Below are 20,421 nucleotides of genomic sequence, written 5' to 3'. Positions count from 1 at the left end.
GTCTCAATGAAGTTCCTTCCATTTCTGCCAGAAGCTCTCAAAACTAATTAAGCCTTGTCCCGGCGCCACCTCCTGGAGCTTCCTTGTGTGCCCTTTTGTTTTAAGATGAAAAAGTGGGGGTCTATGATTGATAATACAACATTTGAAACGGGGCCCACAAAATGATTCATTTCAACATTGGGGTAGCACAAAAAAGCTGAAGAGACCCAATGGGAAAAAAGGGATGTTGGCTCAGCTTTGCTTGGGAGGATCGGATGTGGACCATGAATGTTTTTCACAGCCCCCACCAAGGGCAAGAGGTGTTGTTTTGATTGATTTTCTGCAGGGTTACGCGATAGTACACAAGAAAACTTTGTGAGGAGGTGGTTGTTTTGGAATCTGAACACAAATGTGGATAAACAGTCCTTTCAACTCTGCCAGTAAATTAAACTGACATGAAAAATACCTAAATTTGTCATGTTTAGGTTTACTAAGGGGAAGAATATGTCCAAAGTAGTACTACACATAACTGACAAGCTACCTAAACATGGTTTCAACCAATCTGTAGCATTAACCAAGTGGCTTGAAGTCATATAGAAGAATTTCCTTGTTCGTTTAACTGTTGAGTGGTCTACTCTTGATGTAAGCCCACTTGCACCCTCACATTTAAACTCCATCAAGCGCTCCGCCCTGACTCCCCCTCGTCGACGCTCATCACACAAACTGTTCGCTTTGAAGCGTCCCTCCCCAAAGGTCTGAAGGATAAACATGATATTGCAATGGTGGTAAATGAGATTTCCCTGCCGTCAGTTGTCAAAGCAAGACACTTCTCTTTCACGGCGCCCTTTTCATCAAAACCCTGTTGATGCGCCACTCACGTCGCACTCAAGGAAGCTGTAGTCAGATTATCGGTGGCGTGCTAAATAAGACGTCTAACCCTTTTTTTTTATGTCAATAGAACCTAACAAGTTACCACTCATTACATTTATCTTTAGTTAACACATTTTAATAATACAGTGGAACTTAGGGTTGCGCTGTATATTTAAATAAAAAGCAACTATTTTTGCTTTAAGTATTAATTTAATTTTACATCAGAGAGAAAATAATTTTATAAAATTAACACATTTTAAACACATTTTAATATTATTGTGGAACTTCTGTAACTACTTTTTTTTCCTGTTGTGCCGTATATTTAAAAAAAAAACAATTGTGTTTATTTAATTCAGAGAGAAAATAATTTTATAAAAATGTTTTTTGTTCAGGATATAAATCCTAAAATAGTACAAACCAATCAGAGTGCATTTAACTCACAGTCTCAATCAATAACAAACTATAAACCCCTCACTATCTTCCTTAATAATTCTTAGATTTTAGGACAATTGGCACTTTAAACAAGCTGGCACCTCATTAATTATTATTCAATTCATCATTTATGTTTGTGTTTGAAAACCTACAATTTTATTGCAATATAGGCACTTTAAACTTCAAACCGAACCTAGAATGCCTTGTATTTCTTTAATTTTGATGGAGTTATGGCAGGGGCACGCAAACTTTTCCAAATATGGTCACAGTGGGTGTGTTTTTTTTCCCTTTCCACCAATCTGCTATTCTAGTGCAATCAGTGGATTGCAGGCAGGTGCTTCTTGCTTCAACTATTTGTGTTGAATTGTTTGTAAAAGAAAACATGCTTAACCTCTGAGTTATGGCTTGTTTTGCACATGATCATGTGCAGTCAAAAAAATATCTAATAGTTTCACAGAAGTTGAAAATTGAGTGGCATAAGAGCAATGATGATGCAACAGGATTTCCAAACATTTAAAGAATCATCACTTCCAACACCTGGTAAGTTACTGCCAGCGTGCAATCCTATTATGCTTCAGCTCTCGAGGCTAAATTCTCCATACTGCCTTTTTTTTATCACAGTATAGCGGCCAGGCAGATATGGCTTTCAAATTCAGCGACCTTGTTCGCAATCGGAGACACTCGAGTTATTCAATGTCACCATGAATATGAACACGATTGCAAATGTGTTGAACATGGAAAGGCAATACCCAGAAGCAAGTAATTACAATAAGTGTTGTTAGTATTGATGCAGCCAATGGCTGTTTTATAGATTTAAAGAAATGATAATAATACTACTGTTTGGCAAAAATAGAACTAGTCATGTGCAATCATATTCTGATAACTTTTCAAGTGTCTGAGAAGGAAGTGGGGTGGAAAAAAAAAGATTGATGAGAAAAGATGCATTGTGGGAGTTATTGATAACAGAGGAAGGAGGCGACTAAAGGGGGGCAAGATGGAGGGAGTTTATTATGGTGTTGAGGTCAAGCGTGTTGTAATACCTTGTCTTGTCCAGAAAAGAAAACAGCCTTTTTTTTGTGTGTGAAATAGGCGAATGTGAGTGTATGTCCAGTCCTTTTGGCTTTTTATCGGCCAAACATTACAGAATGCCGATAAAAATCTTTTATTGTGTAAATGCCGAGACTTCTATTGTGGTCACAACAAATTCGGTGGTTTTGTTCCTTTTCTGTTGCGGCATAATGGCTCAGAAAGGACACAAAAATGGTACAGTGCTGCCTTGAAAACATGTGGCTACTACAAGCAATGCGTATCAATGTGCATTTGTGTTGAAGGTTATCGCAAAACATCTTGGCCAGGTTCATGTTGTCAGAGTGTGACTGTGTGAGCAATAGCAACTACACAGAAAGGTCAGGCTCGCATGAATCTAGTTGAAAAGCGGATTTGAATGACTATCTAGCCCTGCCATTGACGGCTATAGACGTCTAATTCAGAACAGTTGAAATTGATTGGCCATCTGTCTTCATCAATGACAGCGAATGAAAAGAGAAAAGTTGAAGACAGCCGTTGCTGACACACCATCACACACACATGCTGTTAATTATTATCCGGAATAATGAGACGCAAACGACTCATTAATTCTCTCCTTGACCCGGTGCACCGCAAAGTCTTTCTTTTACGTCTTTCCCGCCGTCATCTCGCTTAACTCTGATGCAAAAGGAGAGAGGATCCTTTCAGCTGTGAATTATTAATTAGCATTCAAGCCAGCCTCCGAATTCTCTCTGACCCACATCAGGAATAGAAGAGAAGGGAGGAGAAGCTTTTTTTCCCCGTGTAAAATGCAAATGAGAAGCTTAATCCAGGTAGAAAGGTAGACTGTATTAGGGAAAACTCATTTTTTTTATCAGCCGCTGTGTGTGAAATGGCTAACCACCCATGAATTGTGAAATGGAACCAACAACATCATCGTGATGGAAACATTTCTGATTTTTCACAAGTTGGGAAGTAACGTGTGGTTTTGAGACTTTGCTAAACAACCTAGCTGTCACAGATAATAAATTACTCCGGATTATAAAGGCGTACAAACATGCAAAGTATTGGTTTCACATCAAACACATGTGAATGCGCGCGCCACAATCAATAGGCCTCACTATCCAGGAGTGATCAATTCTCATTCTAATCCGCTCGACGCGCTACGATCGTCGTCGGACGAATGGACGAGGTCGCTCGTTAATCCCGAATTAGCATTGATCCAATTGCCACCCGGCGCTGAGTATCAAACAACAAATGCAAGGTTCATGTTTAGCGGAGGTCGGAAATATTATAAAGCGGTAATATGGCTCACTTTGTGTGGTTTGCATAAGTAAATCGTGGCTCAACTCCATGTTTAATTCAAATAAAAATGATAGATATTCATTATAATTCAAAATATTCCAAATAACTCATGTCATTCCCTTTTTAAAATAAAAAATACAAGAGAATATTTGCAATTAAGAGGCTTCAAATGAGTATTTGGAAATGTTTTTCTCCCCAAATGATCCATAAGCTATTAGAAAAGCTAGGAGTACATTAGTAAATTAATTATGATGCCAAACATACCAGTAAATACAAGATGGTATGCAAAAAAAAAAATAGAGTTTGGCTCCCTGGCACAACGCATTTAGTCTGTACAATTCTGCCACTCCGGAATGTGGCACAGCATGTTACTCATTACTTCAGTTTATTCTTGGACACCCCATTACAACTAATTGTCACTGATTGTACGTAAGATTGCCTTCATGAAGTGGTTCATATCTAATACGAGAGTAATATTCGTAGAAAACTGCTTGCATGTTCTGTAACTGTTTATTCCAACAGTATTTTTTTCATTTCATGATTAAAACATTGCTCTGCTTCATATTCTCAGCAACAAGTAAGTACATTGAGGAAGCAGTATGAGTAAATTCTCCCTCACATGACATAATAATATTTCTTGGTTGGGGTCAACAATTGTACAATTGTAATATAGAAGGGGTTGACAGACGTTTTAAACTATATTGCATGTGTTTGTACAGATTTTGCTTTTGGCCACAGCATGTAGGTCATCGTCAATCCAAATTAATCCCAAATTGCTGTCAACAATTGTATGTTTGTCTGATCATGACCTTGTTTACTGCATTCTCTACGAAATGTACTCAATCATGGAGTTCGATGTCTGTCTTTGCACTAAATGAATTAAACTCATAATTCAAAGAAGTTCTTTACTTAAATATAACTCACAATTTCATTTTTCCCCTCTTTTTTAACAACAGTTTGGATAAAAACTACACATAAGACCAAAGAAGGAAAGTGGCCCACAAAACTGAGAAGGGAAATTGTCAGAAGCACTGACAGACCGTTTCCTGGCTACCATCTCTGAGCCATGTGATGCATGGCAGATGTTTGACTTCTGTTGGGCCGCAAATTTTCAAGAAACTTGTCTTTGTATCTGTGTGCCGAAGCGCCAGCAGTCAGACGACTTAAAAGAACCAGACGCCGCCTTCAATGTGGTAAGTCCTACTTTATAATTGCAAATTGTGGTCAAATGAATGAGTTAAATTGAAGGTAGTGAACTTCCTGGTTCCTTTAGCTTTTGATCCCTTAAAAGATGGCTACCTTTTAAAATCAGGGAGTACTCAAACCTGTTGAAACAATTAACTTATGTTATGTAATAGCTTCCCTACATTGAAAGTCATGATGCAACATTAGGGAAATGAGCTTCTGCTGTTGCCATGGTGACAACTTTTTACCTGTTGTAGGTGATCTAATGTATTATGTGATAAAACGCAAATCTCAAATATTATTAACTAAGCTTATTCTTGCACCTGAATGGTACGTTTCACTTGGAGTAGACAATGTAGTCACTGTTTTTGTACCTCCGAAGGGGGCCGGTTTGGGGGCAACTAAAAGGATTTCAGTTCCCAAGACACACTAATTACACACTCTTGATATTCAATCGGGGAGGGATGGGAGATTATAGTTTAATCCTGTCACCGGTGTCAGCACGGTACAATAATACACATCTACATGGGATGTATGATGAAAGATTAAAGTCAAGGTGGAGAGATGAGATGCTGAGCAAGTTGAAGCCAAGCCAAATACCCAATATTTTTTTTCTTTCTCCGGAAAAGTGGTAGCTACGATCCGCTCTACCCGACTGAGCAAAAATGCCCCCATACACCACCCCCACCAGAAGAAAAACAAAGATTTATAGTTCTATACAACAAGACACAGTTCGAGTTGCAACCAGCTACACTGCAGCTCTGTTTTCTGTTGTTGTTTTTCACCGAGTTAACTCTCATTAGAGAAAGGCCCCGCGTGGAGGAAAACAAAACATCACGGGGACATAATGCTAGCTGTGTGACCCCCCCCACCACCACATACAACCACCAACTCCTTCCCCAGTCAGTCAAGGGAAGCAACAGAAGCCACTCACAGGCCAACATACTTATCCAGACAGACTAGACTTCTGTGAGATTGAATCGACTGTCCCAGGGGACACGGCAACTAGCTCTCTATCTACCGAAAATGGCCCCGAGGGGGGGAAATGACGGGAGGTGTGTTGTGTGGGGGGGTCAGGGGAGACAAAAAAAGGAGTGAAGGGCATCTACCGTCGCTTCAAAGCCCGACAGCTCCCTCTGTTGCTACTCGTGGAATGACGCCTATTTTTTCATTCATCATCTTGATCTACTCCTCAGCAGCTGGCGCTTGATGAAATATAAATACCCCGATTACACTGTCGTAAATGGATACCCCGCAAGAACCTCAAGAGCTTGACTAGAACTCTTTTAAGTCATTCCAAATATATCACAGGATCTTTTGAATGGTTCCAAAGGGTCCCTTGCAAGGTCTTCCAAGACTTTTTTTGGTGGTTAGGGGGTTGTTTAATTACTTGAATAGGGAATATATCGAGTTTAAAGTCAATAGGGTGTCGTTGACTGTGTTTCTCAAGTAGTCATGGTCCTAAATATGTGAATACAGGCTGTATTATTCCAGTTTTCTATGAGATTTTTTAAAAGTCTCCTTTTAATAGGAAGTTGTAGTGACTTTAGTGGATTAAAATGATTTGGCATTCTTGCATATAGAAAAAAAAAAGATGTTCGAGAGAATGTACCACCTCGGATGCTACCTACCCGTCTTTGAATGCAGAGGAATTTATTACCTGACTAAAACCCAATTTTTCCTGAAAGTGGATGCTAGACTGATGAAATCTAAATCTGCTCTTAAACTTAAACAACTAGAACTGATGAGCAGGAATAAACAATCAAGTATTTTCCACATCACATGGAAAGAACGACAAACCCACAACAGTAAGGAAAAAAATTGCAACCACATTCTATGACAAGTACAGTTATTATACACAGCCTAAATTTAGTTGTTAACCGCAAAAGCAGAAGTCCAAAATGCAGCCTCTTTTTTTTGGATGTCTCCCTTCTGCTTTTTTCATTCCAATAATTATCCGACCCAGGTAGACCCCGACTGAGCCGAGCCAATGAAAGTCTGTCCGTCTGTCTATAAAGGGACCGGCTTGAGAGACCACCAGGAAAAATAAAAGTTCAGCTTCATAGTCACGGCTGCATGTTGCGTCCCCCATACTACATCTTAAATGCTAAAATATCATTTTTTTAAATACAAACATAATGAATTCTACTCACGCCTCTGTTTGTCTCCCAAATGCGTAAAAACGCGTGCGTCAAATCTAAAGCGCGTGCGCAAATTTTCCCGTTTTGCGCTACAACGTGCCCCCGAGAAAACACCGGGGGAGCATTTTCACTTCATCCCAGTCAAGTCCCTCTAATCAGATGGAAGGATAAAGAAGGGAAATAACGCGCTTCTCTTACCTTTCCGTGAGTCTGCGCGTGTCCCAAGCGAGAAAAAAAAATCCTTTCACAGCCCAGGAATAAATCATCCGCAGCCTGGTGGTCCAGTCCAGTTTATTATGGCAATCCCTTCTATTGGTATGTTTTTTTTTTTTTATCCACGGATAGATTGCTAAAGAAGAAGGGCTTCTTTCTGGAGATGTCAAGGAGAGAGTAGGCAAGATATCACTGCTTAGTGGAGCATCTTTCTGGCTCTCCTCCTCCTCTTGCGCTATGCCGAGCTGCTTTGAGTGCGTCCGTCCTCCTTCAGCCAGACTCGAATGAGATGTGAGAAGGAAAGAGAGAGAGGGAGGGAGGGATGGTGGGTGCGATGGAGAGAGCGTGAGAGCAGAGAGAGTGCGCAGTAATCACAGTAGCTCTCTCGCTTTCTCTTACCACATGTAGGCTACTGTCATCTCAATTTTTACACCAAGATTCACAATGTTAAAATCGACAATGTTGAAAAGGTTTTTGAGATGTATTTTTTAACTTTTTGCTCGATTCATGCATAAAGTGGAAGAAGAGGCGTGAGGATGCAACAGTTGCTTCTCTCATTCAATTGGTTGCAAGCACTGAGCCAATCACAGAAATGTGGGCGGAGACGATTGAGGGACCCTGCCATTACAGGGGAGGTGATAGGCTAATGATTGCAAATGTCTCCAGGCAATGAAAAGAGTCTGAATGAGGGACTCATTCAATTCAATTAGGACACACTTTCTTAGATTACAAATATCAGATTTATTGATGAAAAAGTTCAAAAAAATTGTAACTCTTGTAATGTTTTTAGCAAAAAAGTCACCCCTCAAGTAGTTTTTCTTTGCAGCATGAAATTTGGTAGATATCTCACTCATGGATCTCCCACAATGATAATAGAGTTGTTAGCACGCCCGCCTCACAGATTTGAGAGCCCCCTGATCTTTAAGTCTGGGCTTTTTGTGAGGAGTTTCCATGTTCTTTATGGGTGAGAATGAGTTTTCTTTGGGTACTCCAATTTTCCTCCCATTCCCCCAAAACATAGTGCAAGGCAGACTAGTTGAACACTCTAAATTGTTCCTAGAGTGTTAATGTAAATTGTTGTTTGTGTCTTTGCGGCTTGCAATTGGCTGCCATTGTAATCAGGTTGTATAACGGCTACTGTCCATAGTTAGCAACCCTTGTGAGGATAATCAGCATGGGAAATGAATGTTAGTCACAAGTAGACCCATTAAAACAGTTTGAAGAAAACTTGCTATAAATAGCACAATTTCAAACAGCAATACCCTGAATGGTAAAAAACACTTGAATATTTTGGTTTGAAGCTGATGTGTTGTGAGTGCCCAAATTTTACGAACATCACATATTTATCTGACTTTAAACTGTATATTTTGAGCGGAATTATGAAAAGTAAAAATGAATGTGGGAAGATACGTTGCCATTACAACATGCAGTGGAGTCTTTTTAGTTTGCAGACTAAATGACACAATTAGACTAAGATAAAGGCCAAGTTGTCATCTATAATTACGGTTCTCAAACAATGGCAGCCATTTTTTAAGCATGTGATTTTGCTTCAGTTTAGTCCCAATACAAACCAGCTTCATGTTTTTAGACCTCTAGATAGTTTTTGTTTGATTGCTATAGCCAAAGTTGATTTATTTAGTACTTTGTACTAGATGATCTTCCCAAATGGGGTCAGACTCATTTAAAAAAAAGGTAGTAGTAGTAGTAGTCCGTTATTTCACTTGCACATGCGCTGATATCTTCCCAGTTTGCATTCCTGACCTGTCATAAATCCTCCAAAATCGTTCTAGTTCGCAAAAATTTGTCATCGTGATTTCTTTCTTTTTGTAAACGCCGCAGATGGAGACAATCTTCACACAATTTTCCGCTCCAACATCCTCTTCGTGCTCTCTGAAGTTGGAATTTGGCTCCTGTTGTTGAATGAAAAACACACGTGTGCATGTATGTGTCTTTTGGCCCGTGTGTGTGTGTGTGTTGCTGTAGGCCAACCAATGGGGGATTACGAAGCGCCCTTTTAAGGGCCAGCTTGTTTGTTTTCACTTGAGCCTGAAGGATAGCAGGAGCTTTGAGGGATCACACAAGCGGGCTATATGTTTTAATTTACTTCTCTCTTTGTCTGCCTTCTCTCCCGGACTTACGTCTGTGGAACTCCCGCTTCTCCTCCCCCCCGCTATGTCGGTTTAATGGAGGGCAGCAGTGACCAATCAGCAGGCCAGGATTATCGCACAGTCGGCCATAATTGAATTTTAGCTGTCGGCACGGTAACTGAGCAGGGGGATATTGAGGCCCCGTCTTAGCGGAATTGGAGGCTTCTGGATTTATTTATTTATTTCTTGCAGGGGTATTGGGGGGTATCTTAATGATGAGGCACATATTCCATCACCACGCCAAATTTTGACCACAAGACTGCATACATAGCTTTCATAGAGCTTTATTTAATAAAGGCTTATGAAGGTAATAACGTGTTTACGGCTTTGCCCTTCATAACATCAGGATGCAACGATAAAAATATAATCGGCAGTCTGGTTCAATCAAACACGTCAACACCGCCGCAGACTTTACCAACCACATGGCTGCAACTCGCCGTGCAATAATGCTACATTTTTATGTCCTGCAATCTAGACTCGGCGCTAATTTATAGCATGAGACTTTCCTGGGACTCGAAGGTAATATTTGTTTTAGCACTGAGCAATATAGGCTAGAAATAAAATCCCACATTTCTTTTTTTCTGAATTAAATCTTTTATTTTTAACTTTTTTTCCTCCCCAAACGAGAAAGAACAGAGGAAACTAAAACTGTCTTTTTTGTTTTGCATTTACTTCCATTTAAATCTACCATATTTTTTCGAGTATAACGCGCACCCGTGTATAACGCGCACCCATAATTTCTAACTAAAATGTTGTATCTTATTTTCACTTTTGCCCTAAAAGAGAAGCAAAATGCTTGACACAAAGTTGGAGAATAAATGAGGAAAAACATGATAGAGAGAGAGAGAGAGTTGGTGAATGAGAATAGGCAAAGACAGCCAATGAAAAGCTAGTGTCACATAGAAGCGGCCTTGTGTGCAAGTTAGGGGCGCTGCATAGCAATGGTGTCTCGCCTCACGCTTTAATCAGCCACCCCACGTCCTCCATTCTCAACTCATTTAATCAAAGCCTCGATTCGTCTGCACGTATCAATGTTACACAAAGAGCTACAGCGTGTGAATGGATTCACGGGAAAAGGATTCTCGTAGACAAACATGCCAGGAGAGACTAAAAAGGACTTTTTGCTTTCCTCCTTCTCGTATTGAATGAGGAAGGTGACTTTTTTTTCATTCCAGAGGCGACACGGTCGATTGGTGTAAAGCTTCACGTTTAATAAACACTCAGAGGTTGCCCGGTTTAAACAATATACAATAGAATAGGACACCTTAGATGAGTGTTAAAAGAAATTTAAAAGGATGAGGATAATGGGAGACTCTTTCAATAGATGTGCCACTTTTGAATTCTTGGCAGGAATGAGGGCTAGAGTACAATAGTGGAGTAACAATGTGCAAATACTTCATTACAGTGCTTTATTCATTGGCTGCCATTGATGCTCAAAGACCTTCAATTCTTTTAAAACGTTCAACAGGATTGGGTTAGGTGATATTTATTTATTTTCTAATATTTATTTTCCCATGGGAAGCATTTAGAAAGAGTCTGATGTATTCTAAATGACTGATTAAGTTGTGAATGAAGTTTTACAAAGACTTTTACCTTGCTGGAAGACTTCAAAGTGGATAGATGGAAGCCATAGTCTGAATTCTTGACTGACTGATACAAACCAGTTAACTCTGGTGGGGTCCTTGCAGAGGTGGTCTTGGTAGGTTTCCCATTATGTGTGAAAGTGTGCTTTGGACCAAAGTAACATACCCAAAATTTGCAAGTACACTCATTTGCTTATAGTTAACTTGCCTTGGTCACTTACCATAATGTAACTTATTATTTTTTAAACAAGTGCATAGTGGATTTTGTCTTTGTTGTTGTTTTTCTTTCCCGATACAAAAGTGAACCCAATGTTTGGGAGCTGTCGCTGTTTTTCTTGAATTATCCACACTGAGGCCAATTAAGTATTAACACTCAATGAAGCACCAAAGTGTTTTTTGCCAAGAATGTGGATGCTGTTGTTCCGTTTACTCTCCTAAATTGTTGTATTACGTGAACAAAGCATTTCTTTCGGAGAAATCACCTCCCCTTCTTACATTTTTTTCTTCACCTGCAGGTGTTAAAACTATTTTTATGACCAAAATAGGTCCCCATTTTGAAGGGGTTGTACGCATTGATGCTTTTTATTCTGGTGCTCTACTTTGCATACACTTGACTTCATGTGGGCTTTTTGTAATGTCTGGTGCGATGAGGAAAAAACACATTTTGAATTTATGCTAATGTGCATCTCGTGTCCAATGCTAATGTGGGTCTTGTGATTCTTCAGTGGCGGCAACCCGTATTTGTGCATTACTTGAATTAGTAGCTGGTAGTGGAGACATTTGACGGAGCAAATATGTATGTGTTTTTGTTCAGATCATTTCAGTTTCAATGATTTCCCGAGTCACTAGATTAATCGAAAGGAAGATTTTACAAATGCAACTGTGACAACAAGCTTTAAAATGGGTTGAGTTTGATAACTGAAACCAAACTTAGTGAAATTGTCAGCTTTCTTACCCCCACCGTTTTCAGCTGACTCCCTCAGAGGTCTATTTTTCCTCACCAAAGGGGGCACTGAGAGGAAAGCGTTTTTGTTTATGTTGAGATTCCCAATCTCCTTTGAAAACAAATACGTATAATTAACAATTTAATCATGTTTTCTCATTGAAGCACACAATCACTTTGGAAGCAAACATTTAAATAGTTACTCGTATGTTTATACACGTTTTTATAGCAGCACACTGTGAGTAAGCAACCACGAAAAATCCATCATTTTCTTTTTTTTTTTTTTTAACTGGAAACCCCCTTTAGTGCCGACACCAGACGCAGGATCAAGAAGCCCACACATTCTTTATTTACTTGCCATCACTCTTCCCGGCAGGGACGCTCGGCTCATCCATCTACAATTGTTATCTTATCGTTGACTGCTGACTGAGTGCACATGTCTGAGTGAGGCAATGATAAGAAGATGTGATGGAAGAAACGCAGACTTGCTCGCTAGCAACACCTCTGTCTGGCCTTTGCTGCTGTCTTGAAAGCAAAAAGGAAAACATTTGTTTTTGACTGTTTGCTAGGTGAGAAGTTGCATAGTGCTGATACACTGGAATGCACCCATATTTCTTTTTCTATTTTTTCGGTTATCTGCACAGCCTGCAAAGACAGCATTTCTTCATTTTGTCAAACTTTGGATATTATTGTACTGCAAATGCTCCGACTTAAGTGAGCCCCAGGTTTTTTTAGAGTTTTTAGGGTTAGGAGCTGTCGCTTGGGCTATTCATTTGATTTGAGTTGCCAACCGAGAATATAATGTAGAATGTCAACCAGACTGAAAACAGGTCTTGTACTAGCAAAAGCAAAATGAAAATACAAGAAAAAACATTGTAGCATGATTAAAATATTTCACTGGAAAAAGGAAGAAATAGCAATTTCATTTTTTTTTTAAACATTTCCCTCCGACGTTAACGTTTGTCTTGGTAATGAATATTACTTTCCTTAAATGCTCTGAATTTGTGTGTATTTCAATTCAGGACACGTGCAGTTTTTACATTGTGTATTTAGGTCGAGACTCCCACAGGGAAACGACAATTTAAAGTCCAATAAAATGGTCGACCTCATCAATACGAGTCAATACATGTTCAGATCCCCTGGCGAGAAAATGGTTATTATCAGTTTCCAGGCTCAAATTAGAAATTTTGCTTTTAATAACACAAGACCGCACTTTATCCGTGTTGTTTCTTTATTTTTTCTTTTCAGGGTAGGCGTAACGTGTTCCCTCTGGGCGGCAATTAGCGCTCAATGAACACTCGCGTGGCGGGCTCCGGGGACAATTAGCGTGCGGCGTGAGTAAGCGACTTGTCATATTTTGTAGCACACAATCAGCCCAACACAAACCACCCACTGTGGAATGTTCTGAAAAATGATGCCGCTACAGTATGTGTACACATCAACAGAAAATCCCCAAGTCAATGAAAGCAAGTCCTCCCTAACTATCGATTTCAAGTTGTTTCGTGACCTTGTGGCTCACAAACTGTACCAAACGTCCGGCGACCAAACGTCCGGCCAGGGGATAATATTGTTAAATGACTGATAACTGTTTTTTTTTTTTTATGGCAATAGATGTCCAATCTATTTGAATTCTTGTAACTCTTGGTAACTATTGTCCCAATTGTAGAAGTACTAGTAAGTAAATTTTGGCCTCTTGTCTACATTTTAGCCCAAGAAAAAGTGCTTTCTGCACATACACAAGGAAAAACAGATCGGACTCACGTAGTGTCTGACATTTGGGTGTTTCTTTTTTTCGGTAAGGAAGACTTGAAATGAATATTGGCTGCTGCTATTGGTTTTCTCCTAGAGTTTTGCACTGTTATAGAATGAGTGGCTGCGATTAGCATGCATCCCTCTCGCTGCGGCCAACCACTGTGAGAAAATGTCAGACGGGCGTCTCGGTAAAAGGTAAAATGTCAGCACTGCCGTACTGGTGTCAATTGGAAAAATCCATTGTGAGCAGCTTGATGTTTTTTTTTTTTTCAATTCTACTTGTGTGAAGCGGGTGAATGCTCCACCACATGCATACACATTGTGTGTCCTCTTTTTTTATCATAGTTTTTTCATTTATCTGAATTTACTATTGAATTCACTTAGTCAGAGCATGATTGTGTGTTTTTCTCTTGGTCTTTAGTGTGTTTCCACCTCTGTGCGTGACTTGTAATGTAATCTATAGACAGAATTAAGTCTCTTAGGCCTTTTTGCAACATAACCTGATTTGACTTCATCACAACTTTAATTATACTACATTGTAAGGTCTTTTGGGATAAATGCCTGTTACTGATTACAGCTTTTGTACTTTAACTTTATCAGCCAGGGCCCAGACAGTCATTGAAGTAACATTGGTGTGATGCGAGCTTCTTGTATAATCATGTGCCTGTCATTGCGAGGTTTGTGTAACTATGTCCCTGACAGTTGGAGACCAGGCACGCATACTTTCACCCTATGGAATCAATTTTTCCTGTCAGGAATACATTGGATTTGTGCTAATGGAATCTACTGCACATTCGGGGTCAATGCTTTTCTTAAATTCGATCCTAGGATGACTTGTTTGCTTGTAAGACTATGCAGTATATGAGCAGTTGACAATTTTCTATACCAACAATGGTGGTATGATGATTTTTATTGGCTTAGACAACTGCTTCTGCATCGGAACTTGCTGAAATGCAATTTCAAATTTGACATGTAGATATTTGATAGCAAAATTAAGAGCAGAAATGTAATTCTTTCGATAGTAAATGTGGCTGCACATAATTTAGTGGACATTTAATCATTGTTAACAATCAAAAGGTCACAAGGACCTGTGAATTTGAACAAGTTATCCATTTTTTGGTGTGTATCAGCATTTTGTTTGAACTCTAGAGCATGTACTTTAGTGAAAACTTTCTTATAAATTCATGACAACAACCGCTTCAAACCAAATTGAAAGTAAGAACATTCAAATCAAGACTTTTTGTTCTTGGCAGAGGTTTAGTCTTCTCATTCAATGCCATTGGACTTAATGTATGCGATCCCTGTCCCCCTTTTCCTTGCATCCCAATAGTGAGTGAGCATAAAAAAAACATCGAGAAAGAAGTGAAAAGGCGAGCGAGTGCATAGGATGTGACAGGAATGTGTGTGTAAAGGGGAGTTGTGTATGTTGTCACGTCACGGGGACGGCGAGGGACACCAGCGTCTCGGAGGCGGACTGGGGAAGAAGCTGCGTGGAATCGAAGTTTGGGCCTCTCTCGCTAGCTTGTTAATCTCTGAGGACTTGACATTTGAAAACCTTCCTTCCTCCCCCTCATCCTCCTCTTCCTCACTTCCTCTCAACTCACTGATGTGTGTAAATCCAGCAGTGAATAGACTGGAATTCTCCTCTGCTTTGAATACCTTCCTCTCAAACCAAGGACTGTTCAAAGATTTTGTCCAATGGCTCCCAAATGTAGACCACAAATGTTAGCCAGATGGCCAATGCAAAACTGAGAGGGGTGGGAATTTTAATCATTGTTTATAGGGCGTAGCATTAGAGTAAGTTTAGATATAATTCCATTAAACTTGACTCTGTCATGACAAGACTGTACCCCAAAACAAAGTACTGATACTCTCTAATAATGGTTATTGATGGCACTTCAATCCTAGGCACTCTGTTCATCTTGTCCTGGTATGCCCCCCTTCGAATTGTTCCTAAAAATTCTAACTATTATGTTTCCTTCCTGAAGCCTGGCTAACCTCGAAACATAAAATTGGCTCTCCCTAACCATCATGAGTAGACCCACAAAAATGTCTCAAGACGCTAATTCTGAAAGGTCACAGATAACCCCCAATCCTTCATCCAGGCAGCTAAATTAATCTAAAAAAAAAACTATAATAAATCCGAAAAGTTTGAACTGGCCTTTTGACAGTTTCAAGCAATGTTTCCTCCAATTCTAATCACCAGTAGTCTTTTTGTGTTTACACGCAGGTCATCTTAGTGGTAGCTGGCAAACCCTTGGGCCAAAACACAAATACACTTGTGTATATACGTGCACACACTCACTGTCATGTTCAATAGCCGCCAGCTTTGTAGGTAGGTTTGTGCCGAGTCACTGCGAGTGACGTGGCTGTCCACTCGTATTGCGGACTATTGCAAATATGACAGTATTAACGCAGTGGGAACAAGCGACCTGGCAAAGCCAAGCAGACAAGCTCTTCTGAATCTGTGTGTGTGTGTCATAGTGCAGAAAAGTGTTCGGTTGTGCGTCTAAATGACATCGTTACCCTCTTCATCGATGGCCAATGACGACCGTAGTAATGGCTTTTAATGCTGCTATGGTACATTCTTATGGCTGTTATTAGGGGCCAATGAATGGTCAAAGCTCAAACCTTCTGTCTACTTCAAGTCTGTTAAGGCATTTTGACACCTTTTTTATAGACTAGATTGCAGAGTTTGACAGTCATTTCAGTCGCCACAATCTCCTGACTAAAAGACACACTCGTGTCATAAAAGCATCCTGTAAAAGATTATTTTATTATGCACAGTGGACTGGTGCATATTCGCAGTTCAGCATTCATGACTTCTTTCAATCACAGATTTTTCTAAAAAAAACATAACTCATCTATATTTGTCTGAGCCGAATTTGCACTGGCATTTGTTTTTTAAGTGTAAGGTAGATTTTGTTAGAGGGAGTTTGTTTAGTCTTCTTGGAGCTTGGCAAATTATTCCAGTGGTGGGAGGTTTTGTTACATGATGCATAATTTTGACTAATTCTAAAAAACATTGATTTTTCTACATTTTCTAGTTAACTAACATTATTTATTTGTTTTGAGATGGCATTTAATTTTGAATCGAGAGGTTGACCATGCTCATTCACCCAGTTCAAATGGGTTCAAGGTCTATCACCATTATTGTCAATGGAAAAATCACTGCCATTCCTCCCAGTTAAAATCCATTGGACTCCACAGCCATTAAGTGGGCATGAAAGACTTGCACCTACATGGCGATGGATGCAAATACAGCCCAAACAATGGGCCCCCGAAACCCGTTCTGACGTGAAATGATGAAATGAGACGTGAATAATGCAATATGCCCGACTCGCCCGGGTATTGTTTCATTCGCCGCACATATTACATCATCAGCAAATCCCTCTATTGGATCACGTCGTGCGTCTGGCTCCAAATCAATTGGGAGCGCAAACAGGAACTTTGGTGTAAAGAGTATTAAAGTCGGCCTCTTCAGATGAACGATGACGCCTGACTGTGCCACTAAATCCATTGCAGACAACCAGAGTATTGTGACTTTACGTTGTTGGTTTTATCCAGACATTTGCATGCTGATTTAAAAAAAGAATGATAATAATCCGACACATTGAAGTGCACTTGGTTGACCTAGCTGCTATTACATGTGTTTTTCCCTTTGCTCTTGCAAGTCTCCCTTCATGTCTTTGCCTGACATGTGGGTTAAATTAAGAGCGCTCACCTTTTCCCTGGCTCGTCTGTCAGTCTTTGGCTCGTTTGATATTAAATCAAAGCTTCTTGTTTTAGCACGTCGGTACTGGCAAGATCGCTTCGGAATACAAAGCAGGGCAGAGTGCTCATCAATCTGTGCAGAACTCAACGAGCATGTTCACAACCATTTCGTTTTAAATTCTAGCACCAAACTGGTGTTGTTATGCTTTCACTAGAGTCAACATTACTCGCTGATTGTGGATAACAACCCGATCACAAAAACAAATGTTTAGGATGAGCAGGCTAAGGCTAAAGACAGGTTTATAGTAGAAAATTTAGGTTTTTGGATGTGGTTTAGCCAAAATCCTACACATTTTGTCACTGTTTTAGGCATAAATGAGTTTGCAAAATCTTTCTCGATCATGTACAGCCTTCCACAATGTTGCTTTCTTTCCATAGTGCCTATTTATGTGCACAAGTTCAGTTCTTGCAAACAGACCACAACACATGTTGAACTCAGCCACTTTTGCCCAAGTATGTGAGCCCAAGTGGTGCTTGATTGCGCCGCCCATCCAGTAATTGCACCAGCAACCTGACTGCCCTCATCACAATCACTCTCTGTGGTGGTCACATCGTTTTCCTCCTCTTCATCTCTCTTCCATCTTCTCCAGCATGTGGAATGAATCACTGTAATGATAATGGAGACCAATGTACACATACACACACTCACATACACATTTAATGTAGTTGAGCCATTGACAATGGCCTCCATGCTCTAATTCCTTGCCCCTCCTCCGAGAACCACTCTCCATTCAGGCGACAGGTTTTCTTGGCACCAGAATCTGCCCTTTATACTTTGTTTTTTCCCCCAAATATGCCTAATCCATACATAAAAGAAACTTGATGGACTACTTTGGGAATTTTAATGAATGCTCACTCTCTTAAGAAGCTATTCATTGGCTGAATTGCTTACAATTACTTACAATTGTTTACAATTGTTAACAGCCTTAACTTTTTTGAATGCATCCCTGCCATTGATGACGCCCAACATCCAATCACAGGCAGGCTGGCAGCAGTTATTTGCAATCAGCCCTTCCAAAGTAAAAGGGGAAAGCATCCCCTACCCTTCACGGAGCTCAGGTGTGGGAGCCTCCCCCTCTGTAATGATGTACATTCCCAGCCTTATTCCAGAAACAGACACAGGTCATCAATCCTGCTTAAACTTTGTCCTTCCTCCTCTCTTGCTTAGACTCTACCTGTGATGGACTGTGTCCCTCTCCATCGGGAGCCCCCCAACACCCCATTTTACCTCACCTGCCCCCCATCTCCATCTTCACCTCAGTGCCTCTCTCCATGCATCAGCTGCCCACTAATCACCCTTCTCTCCTCTCCTAAATCTCACTTTAGCTCCCATCCTCCTACTTTAGCTCAGTTCCCTCGCCATTTTTTGCCAACCCGCGTCTTTGTCTAAAAAAAAAAAAAAAAAACAGCTGAGGTGGTTGTTTGTTGACAGTTTAAAACACTGCTTTCAAAACTTTCCCTACTCCAGACTCCAACCCTAACCCTTACTATGCAGTGCAATGGGGCAAATTAGTCTCTCAATTTAGGATTATCCAAAAAGTGACGGGACTATCATCCCCCAAAAAAATTAAAGTGATTCTTTATGTCTATTTTGGGCAAGACCCAAAACAAGTCTCAATAAGCCATAGCTGGGAAAAAATATATAAGCACAAGTGTGCTTTAGTCCATTACGGACTGTGTGCACATCTTCTACTGGTTAACTAGTAACCAACAGGCAACAAAGGCACCAATAAATCCAAAATGAAATAATCAGGGCTCCGATTATTGATACATACTAGCCCCTACGATGTTCTATACTAAGTTTCAAGACTATTAGTTCATGAATGACAGAGTAATTGGGAAGAACAACTACAAGAATGATGTCTCAATAGACCATAGACCCTTTGTATTCACAGCCTGCCATTTTACTTGACTAAAACTGAATCAGTTTGGAAATTGTTGTGTACATATATATGTAGTAATATATTTTTTAATCATCTTGTGTCAGACTGTCGTAAGATAAGCCACTCTACTAAGAAGGTCGCTGAAGAGCTGAGATGTCTTTGTGACAAATGACAAAGTGTCAGCAGCAGGAAATAGCTTTGTTAGGTAGGACGAGGGTGGATATGTGTAGGGTGTGTGCGCTCCTGTGTGCGGGGGTGTCCAAAAAAGTCGGTCATGCTTGATTACACTTGAGCCAGTCAGCTGCAGTCTGGCAGCCTTCGTCTTCGACCTTTCCGAAACAGATAAAGACGGGACAGATGCAGGTGAAGCACTCCACGTCCACCACTCATTCCTTTCTCCAATTTGGCCCCTGAGCCTGACAGCTGCCCTTTATTTTCTATTTTTATATCTTCACCTGGACAAAATATGATTTTTTTTTTTGCACATTGATGAGTACTATCCTCTGTGCGTATCTGAGCTCACAAACATAGAAGCGGGAAATTAATGTGGTTTGTTACGCAAATGGTGAGCTTCTCGCTGACACTGATTGCCTGAAAAAAACAGTCATTACAACAGGAATACATCTGCATGTGCAATTTCCTCGAAATCGGCGGAAAATGCATTCCAGCCACAGCTGCTCTCATTTTATGACTTATGATTCAATCAGGGAAGACTCTCTTTACATTTTCCTTAGGTTATGTATTTTATTTGTTATTGGAACTCCCATCTACTACAAACCCAATGACTATTTTGTCTCTTCAATGCACTGAACACAAACCTGTTTAATATATTAGCTATCTCAAAGTCACTTCTCCATTACTATATATGTCCCTTTTAAGCCATTGGCTGTCATTGATACCAATAGACATCCAATCCACTTTTAGTAGCCAAAATGCATTGAAATCTATTGGCGTCAATGGCAGCTACTTAGCTAAAACATCACATAATTCAAGGGTTTTAATACATAGGTTTTACAACAGATCTTTTTCCTTAAAATCCCTAACTAGCAACAAGCATACATCTGTGTAGAGGTGATTGACTTGATTGAATGTTGTCGCATCCGAGGCAGAAATGAAAGCCTGGAGAGAAAAAAAAACAGATAAATAAGAGCAAAGACATGCAGCAAGCCTTCGTAAAATATGCGGGAT

At 40.1% G+C, this 20,421-nt stretch overlaps 2 protein-coding genes across 3 annotated transcripts in view; one reads left to right on the top strand and one right to left on the bottom strand.

Annotated features, from left to right (window-relative positions):
• The window catches only part of cdh11 (cadherin 11, type 2, OB-cadherin (osteoblast)), a 48,016-nt gene extending 40,581 nt beyond the window's left edge, over positions 1–7,435 (bottom strand). The window contains exon 1 of the mRNA XM_077729398.1: positions 7,137–7,435. The gene's annotated coding sequence lies outside the window, so the exon portion shown is untranslated. The remainder of the gene's footprint in view (positions 1–7,136) is intronic.
• The window catches only part of mcm8 (minichromosome maintenance 8 homologous recombination repair factor), a 244,565-nt gene that overhangs the window by 64,116 nt on the left and 160,028 nt on the right, over positions 1–20,421 (top strand). Inside the window, exons 1-2 of one of the 2 annotated variants that reach the window (XM_077729397.1) lie at positions 1,657–1,821; positions 4,569–4,805. The gene's annotated coding sequence lies outside the window, so the exon portion shown is untranslated. Of the gene's footprint in view, positions 1–1,656; positions 1,822–4,568; positions 4,806–20,421 lie in introns of those variants that run through there. The other variant, XM_077729396.1, reaches the window with a different exon arrangement.

The sequence above is a fragment of the Stigmatopora nigra genome, chromosome 12 (genome assembly GCF_051989575.1).
Source record: "Stigmatopora nigra isolate UIUO_SnigA chromosome 12, RoL_Snig_1.1, whole genome shotgun sequence".
NCBI classification, from domain to species: Eukaryota; Metazoa; Chordata; class Actinopteri; order Syngnathiformes; family Syngnathidae; genus Stigmatopora; species Stigmatopora nigra.
The sequence above is the reverse complement of the archived record's forward strand: the minus strand, read 5'-3'. Positions and strand labels throughout refer to the sequence as shown.